General features: G+C 40.4%; 1 pseudogene; it reads left to right on the forward strand.

Annotated features, from left to right (window-relative positions):
* The first annotated feature begins 7194 nt into the window (after positions 1 to 7194).
* On the forward strand, positions 7195 to 7941 carry LOC115853610 (small ribosomal subunit protein uS3 pseudogene; annotated as a pseudogene).
* The last annotated feature ends 333 nt before the right edge of the window (positions 7942 to 8274 follow it).

Raw genomic sequence — 8274 nt, forward strand, 5'->3', positions numbered from 1 at the left:
TGTCTTCTTGGAAGGGCTTGGCATTCAGAGTGCACAAGCCTCCTAGACACCCCTAGTCACAAACGACCAACGCCAGTGACCATCTTATTAGCAGCATCCTCATTGGTGCCTGGAAGCCGGTAGAGGATTTGTACACTATTTAGGGTAGTTGGAGTTCAGTCGACAATCTGGAGTACCATAACTATTTTAATATGCCAAAATATGTGTCTGCAAAGATACAAGATCACAGGTCAGTGCTATTTACAAAATTCATAGGTGTAAAACACCAGACATTATTTGATTCACAAATATTCACTTTATCCCTATCGTTTCATTACAAGTGTTGAGGATTATCCTAACATATGATTATCGAAGTATACAGAAGTACGGAAGCTTTTCTAATGTACACAGTAAGTCAGCAGGAAGACCAAAAATGTATCCTCAACACATCCATACTCTACTAGAAAGAGCTCCTCCCTCTCTTGAAAGCACTTCATTTTCTTTTCTTTCCATCCTTTTAAAATTTGGGTCTGAGGGGTGTGGCAAACAAGAACAGTCAGAGGATGCTGCACTTCTCTGATCGCTCTAACCACCAAGGAATCCTGAGAGTTAAAGTTCATTCTCGTTTCTTTAAAATTCTAAGCCCTTTGACCCCAAACTTAAAAGTTCTCGTGTGTGTGCGTGTGCGCGTGTGTGTGTGTGTGTGTGCGCGCGCGCACGCATGTGCATGTCTATACACTTACATTTCTTTTTAATTTGAAAGAGGGAAAACAAGTCACACCTGGACTGAGACTTTTCTCTCCTGCCAAATTTCAACTCACGTTACATTTTTATTACTATGTTATTATAAATCCCAGAAAACAAGGCTAACGTGACCTTCTTGTAGCAGAGCTTGCAGAAGCTGGCATAATAAGATGTATTTGCATTCCCTGTTTTTTTTTAATAAAAGAGAAGGTGAGACTAGGGGAGTTTGTTGACCTTATTGCCCTGGTATGTGTATTAAGCACACAAAGATACAAAGAAATATTAAACTAAGAGCACAGAAAGGATTGATTCAAATGACAGGCTCGCACATTATGAAGGTTTTGCATTTAATAAGCTCCTGATCTCCCTGGGGTGAAGCAATTGATTCAAACAGTTTGTTGTCACATTTTTTAAAATGTAGGTAATTCCATTTTCAGAAACAAATTTAACAGAAGATGCTGTTTACAAAATCACATCACTGTTTTTAAACCACTCGCTCCAAGATTATACGATACAACTACCCAGGACATGCTAGGGAAAGGGTTAAGCTTTTCTGACTTTCAGATACAATGAAATTATGACAGGAAGAAAATTGTGCCATTTTAGCATGAAAATGCTTGTACAAATACTGTCGTTCCTTCCTTCTTACTTTCTTTATAATGCCTCAGCGATAGCTAAGATGACAGACATTTGACAGGTATCTGTAAGCATACGGCCCAGGCAGCTCATTAAAGTTTTTCTTTCTATGCATCAGCTTTCACAAAGGCAAAAACCCATTAGCATTGACTATTTTGCAGATTAGAAGAATTAAGGGCTTCAAACGTTGGCTTATACCAAGCAATGTCATTTGTGAAGTGATGTTTGCTTTATTATTTCCCTTTCTCTCCCTCTGAAACCAGACTGACATGACTTTAGCTCAACGTAGGGCATAATGTGCAAACCAAAGACTGGTTCATCGATGAAAAGAAACACATTCCCTTTTAGACATGACTGGAATGGCAAAGAGGGGAGACTTTACATGTACTATTTAGGCTCATTAGAGGACTGATTATGATAGTTCTCTGGTGTAATCTTTAATCGACTTTGACACTAGATTTGCCCCGTTACAAATCCTGTCATGCAAATTAAGTCATTTGTGTTGTTTGATATGGAAAGATCTGCTATGAAATGAAAGATTAGCTCGCAGATGAGGCACAAGAGACTGCTGCCCTCGTGCACTGTGCAACTGATTACAGGGATGAGAGCGTCCATTTCTACACTGCTGTTAACATTTAGGAAAGGGGATTAAATTCACGTGGCTTTAGGTCTTCCTGCGTGAAGATATTCAAAATAGGGGTTCATGTTTTCATAGCTGTTGTTCTTGGACTCTACCAAACAGGTGCTCTGAAGGGAGTGCCATAATGTCCAGTTACTTTAACCTGCTTTCCATAGGGTGAGATTGTGTATGCGCACGTTCATGGATGAAATCCCTTTCTATACAGGTGATTGGTGTTGACTGACTAATGGGCGGCTCGACAAACTAGGTTTGAGTTCCAGTTGTCCCAGAAAACCATAATTTAATTTGGGCCTTGTACTCCCATCCCTCCTTCTGTTTTCAATGTTGGATGGCCATACTCTCAGGTTTTGGGCCTAATTGATTGTAAAATGGAAAAGGTAGTGACTTGTAAGACTTAAGGAGAGTTTTCTCAAAAAGGTTCAAGTGAAAAACTAAACCATGTAAATAAAACAGTAACCTGAATATTAATGCTATATAATGACTCTAGCAACTGGAATCTTGTAATTTCTACAGTCTGGTTGAGCTTTGCTGGGTATGTCTGGCCCTGAAAATACAAATTAAATCTTAGCAGGAGATGGGGAGGAGAAACTAGATTTAATTAAAACTGCTTATCCTACAAGTACATCATAGAATATACTTGTTTGGGGCTTTTGTTTTCTTTTCAAAACTCTCTTCTGATTTATAACAAGAAGTTCACCATATCCAGACTAAATCAGACATGACTTATAAACAAAGATATCTACCTAGCACAGAACGTTCTATGATGAGTTGAAGGTAAGCATTAAGGATGGTTGACAGGAAGAAAATCATAAGCTGCGTAATCCCGTGGGTACAGAGAAACTTTAAAAATAGTTTGACTTGCTGTACATAATAGTCACTTAGCATTACTGTATTCAAAGACCAGAGGTAAAAGTTGAAGTAATTCCTTCCGTCTGTGATACTTCAGCCAAAACTGATCAAGAAGCTTATTCTTCCTGAGACTATTTTGGGGGATTTAAAGAAAGTGCCACTTTCCTATATATGCTGATAGTTTCTTGATTGTCATTTATGAGTAATTCCTTTAGGTTAAACCAGATATTTAGGTGTAAGAAAGTAGCTAAAGGGCTTCCCTGGTGGTGCAGTGGTTGAGAGTCCGCCTGCCGATGCAGGGGACACGGGTTCGTGCCTTGGTCCGAGAAGATCCCACATGCCGTGGAGTGGCTGGGCCCCGTGAGCCATGGCCGCTGAACCTGCGCGTCCGGAGCCTGTGCTCTGCAACGGGAGAGTCCATAACAGTGAGAGGCTTGCGTACTGCAAAAAAAGAAAAAAAAAAAAAGAAAGTAGCTATATAAATGAAAAGTTTTTAAAAACTAAATTTTAAAACATTAGCCATATTTAGTACGTAGTCTTATTGGTTTAAAAACTTTTTAAAGCCATATGTTTGAAATAGGAATTAAGAGTTACAAAGTTACTAGGCATAATTTTACTTCATTGAACATTAAAACAAAAAATTGTGACCCAATCAAGAGGCCCAAACCAAATATAATCCAGTTGTCCTTACCTTCAATTATTTCTTATTTATTAATCTATGGCTTGCATTCTATTTCTTTTCACAAATAGTTTGTTAAAAAGTGACAAAATATGATTAGAGACTTGCTGTTAAATGAAAGGTCAAATGCAATACAGCAGTCAGCTGCCTGGAAAGAAAGTAGGTGCTCTGAATTTCAGGCACCAGATAAATATTCCGTGTAATTCAGGGGCTGTCATGGAAGGTACCTTTGATTGAATACTAATGTAAATAGTCATTTAAAATCCCTTTTAAGTGATCATAACACAAGTTAGAGTGGCCTCCAGCAGCTTCATCCATGTATCTTCTTTTGGAACATTTTTAATAGGCATGCTTTGTCTTTTGAATGAGTCACACACCTCTGTTTTGATTAACTTTGATCAAATTTGGAGATTTCATTTTCCCTTGTAGCTAGGTAGGGAATTTGCCATTTAGATCATTGGAAGGAATTTTAATGAATGAATAACATGTACATTTTCCTTGGCAATCCCCAGGAGAAAATTAGTCCATAATAGAATCTAACTAAAGATTTGAGAAAGTTTTCACAATTTCTCATTCTTACCTCACCAAGGTGTAGGAAAATGTACACGTAGATTTCATCCCCCTTGATGTTCATGAAAGACCTAGGTATATTTTAATAATGTGAATTTGTACAAAATCATACAAGCATGGAGGAAGGGATCCTAAAAAATGCATAAAGGAAGAAAAATAAAATGAGTTTTGCATAACGAAAGAAGTTGAAAAATCTGTAAGTTAAGAATGGATTAATACGTAGCTTTTATTACTGTTACACTGACATATGACTGAGAGTTCTTACAGTTTATGCACAGTGTTTCATTCATAAGGTATAATCCTTGCTATTAATGTAGTACTTTAATTTTGTAGCACAGTAAGCTTAATTGTTGCTATTCCTCAGCCATCCCTTTTGCTCAGAGACCTAGACAAGCACACATATTGTTTCAGGCCAGTGATGGACCAGTATTAAAGGGCATGCTGGTGCTTCTAGACAGGGCAGTCGTTCTCAAATTTAAGCCTGGAGGGCGTGTTAAAACACATTGCTGGGCTTACCTGCAAACTTTCTCATTCAGCTGTGGGCAGTGAGATTTTGCATTTCTAACAAGTTGATGCTGATGATACTGGTCTAGGGACCACAGTTTGAAACCATTGAAATAGGGTATCATAGAGATTCCTGAGGCTGTGAGATTATGGGGAAATCTCTGAGGACAAGGGAGAGAAGGGAAATAAATTGCCAACTGACTTCCTTTAATGTTCTGTCTTTTTCTCCTTTCTTTTTAATGTAGGAAATACCCAACTTAGTTCTCAGAATATATTTTTCAATTTTTATCAAAATTCAGATTTTTTTCATAGAAAAGGAATATACTATCTAGGGCATAATAAGTCCTTAACAAATATTTTTAACTGTTTCATTCTCAGGCTAGCCCAAAGAGAATATTTAACGCATGATGTTTTTGATACACAGGATTGTGTGGTGCTGATGATTAAGAACATTTTAATTTAAACACGAATCTGCATCATTTTGTGACAAGATGTATTCTGAGTTCTGTTCGGCACCAGAACAACATCTGAATTTAGAATGAGGTCTCCATGGGTGAGGTAAACAAAGGTAATAGGTTTAAGGGGTGGGATGGAGTGGGTTGTGGAGAAAAGCAGAAATTCTTGGATATCAAGTATTTCAATCTCCAATTACAGTCCTTTCAGCAACCGTTAAAAAGCCCTTATTATGTGCCAAGTTCTGGGTTAGGGGCTGGGGTGATAGACATATGAGCTCCCTACCTTCAGGGGACAACGATCTCATTTGTTCTCTATACTTGCTTAGATTAAGGAAAAACCAGCTCTGGGTTCTTCTAGGACCACAGTGGTCCTAGGCTTGGGCCTGCCACTTATTACGTGGGTGATCTTGCATCAGTCATTAAACCTCTTTGAGCTTTGTGTGTACTCCTGTGGCATGACTGTGTATCACATTGTTTTTTTCCATGCTTTTGATCATGCTCTATCGCATCATGATTTTACTTAATTTTCACAGCTATTCAGATATATAAGCATTGTCCCCATTTCACAGTGGTAATCATTTTTCTAAAATGTTGATAATAAGTTTTGTCCTGTACTTCGCAGAAGACTTCTGAGGGTCAAAGAGATGATTTTGGGTAAGAGCTTTGCAAACTTTAAAGTGCTTTGCAGATGTGAGGCATCACTGTTCACTACACGTAAACATGTGTTTATAAGGTTTTTCTGTATTCCAGTTACCCTCAGATGTTTATAATTAGAGAGAAAGATAGTGAAATAAAAGCATTTGCCTCTATGAGGCTGGAATTCCAAGATCCCCACGTCTCTTCTTTTGGTTACTGGGTACAGGTGCTTTTTGAATTGAGTCTCACATGCAACAGCATGGCCTAAACGCTCTGTTTATGCCTGGGCTACTGGCTAATTCACAGTAGTGCCCTCTTGGCATTTCAAAAGTGGACCTCCAGCCTTGTTACGTCTGCCATCCTGTCCCTGTCACTACTTCCAGCTTTAGCCTAAATTCCTCATGGCCATCCCTTTCCATGTCTTTACCTCTGACAATTCTGACATCCACACTAATGACCCTTCAAATGTCCCAAATTCAAAAGGTACGCTGCCTTTTTCCTTGCTCTCCTTCTGAGCTGCTCTATGTCCGAAATTCAAAATATCCAATCCTCAAATACTTTCCAACCTCTTTCCTGCACTTATAAATCCTCCACACTTAGGTCTTTAGTCATGGCCTCCATATGGCCTCCTCCTGTGCCCATATGACTCTCCCTGATTTTGTTTGTTTGTTGGTTTGCTACTTATCCGTACCTACAATGTGGTAAGCACTGTGCTAAGTACTAGGGGTGGAGAGACAAAATAGAGTCTTCATTCAAGGTGCTCTTGACCTAACGGGGAAGACAGTCTAAACTAACTAAGCCAACAAGGGTAAGAGGACGTGGGAAGGGCCATGTGGAGGTTTGTACTGGCTGCTGCAGAACTTAGATGAATGGACAGTTTCCTGGATGTGATGCTGGGGTCTTAAAAGACAAGTAGCGTTGACCATCTGTGGGTGCATAGAAAGGATGTAAGAGTAAAGGAGGAGTAGAAGTGAGGACATATGGAGACCTAGACAGGTTTGGAATGCTTGAGGAGACTTTAAGTAGCTAGACTCAGCCTCAGCAGAAAGTGCAGATGTGAGATGCTTAGAGAAAGAAGGAATCTGGGCCTGGGCAAGTAACTAGGAGTCAGATCATGCGGGTGCTTGTGTGCTCTACCATGAAGACATACGACCTGATTTGTTAGATCATATCACAGTTAGAAAAAACACGCTGGCATCAAGATTGGTGGCAGGGATGCCACTTAGGTGCCATTGCACTCATCTAGGCAGGAGACGATGCGGGTCTGAACCAAGGCAGATGTTAACCCAGACTCTGGGCTTTGCTCCTCTCTCTTCTCAAGCTAAACTCCATCATCAATCATGCCAGCACTGATTCTGCTATGCCTTTTCAGAGTCTTTAAACTCTACGTATCTGTTGACTCAGTAATTTCACATCTTGGAATTTAACTGAGAGAAGTCTTCAAAGATAGATGTATAAAAATAAAATATTACTATAAAAATATACAACTTTTCCTTTCGGCGGCGCGTGGCAGCAAGATGGCGGTGCAGATATCCAAGAAGAGGAAGTTTGTTGCTGACGGCATGTTCAAAGCTGAACTGAATGAGTTTCTCACTCGGCAGCTGGCTGAAGATGGGTACTCTGGCGTTGAGGTCCGAGTTACACCAACCAGGACAGAAATCATTATCTTGGCCACCAGGACACAGAATGTTCTTGGTGAGAAGGGCCGGCGGATCCGGGGAATTGACTGCTGTGGTTCAGAAGAGATTTGGCTTCCTTGAGGGCAGTGTAGAGCTTTATGCTGAAAAGGTGGCCACGAGAGGTCTGTGTGCCATTGCCCAGGCAGAGTCTCTGCGTTACAAACTCCTAGGAGGCCTTGCTGTGCGGAGGGCCTGCTATGGTGTGCTGCGGTTCATCATGGAGAGTGGGGCCAAAGGCTGCAAGGTCGTGGTGTCGGGGAGACTCCGAGGACAAAGGGCTAAATTCATGAAGTTTTTGGATGGCCTGATGATCCACAGTGGGGACCCTGTTAACTACCATGTTGATACTGCCATGCGCCACGTGCTGCTCAGACAGGGTATGCTGGGCATCAAGGTAAAGATCGTGCTGCCTTGGGACCCAACTGGTAAGTTTGACCCTAAGAAGCCCCTGCCCGATCACGTGAGCATTGTGGAACCCAAAGATGAAATACTGCCCACCACTCCCATCTGCGAACAGAAGGGTGGGAAGCCAGAGCCGCCTGCCATGCTCAGCCGGTACCCACAGCATAATAGGGTCTCCTTGGCCGCTGGATCTGGAGTCTGGATGTTGCTCTATAAAGGCCTTTAATACAATCTTTTTAAAAGAAAAAAAAATTTACAGATAGCCTAATTATCCAATAATAGAAGATTAGTTAAGCAAATTTTTCTATGACATTCAGTGATATTTGAGGCAACCATGAAAATGATCCTGAAACCGGATTTGACTATTTAACTATAATCCCTAAATAAAATACTGAGTTTATTTGTAAGGATTCTCAAACCACATTCTTCTCAGCTTCTGGTGTTTTTCTCTCTCATGACTTGATTCTCTATCCCCCTTAGATCCTCACTGTCAAGATATTA

Source organism: Globicephala melas, chromosome 9, assembly GCF_963455315.2.
Source record: "Globicephala melas chromosome 9, mGloMel1.2, whole genome shotgun sequence".
In the NCBI taxonomy this organism is placed as follows: domain Eukaryota; kingdom Metazoa; phylum Chordata; class Mammalia; order Artiodactyla; family Delphinidae; genus Globicephala; species Globicephala melas.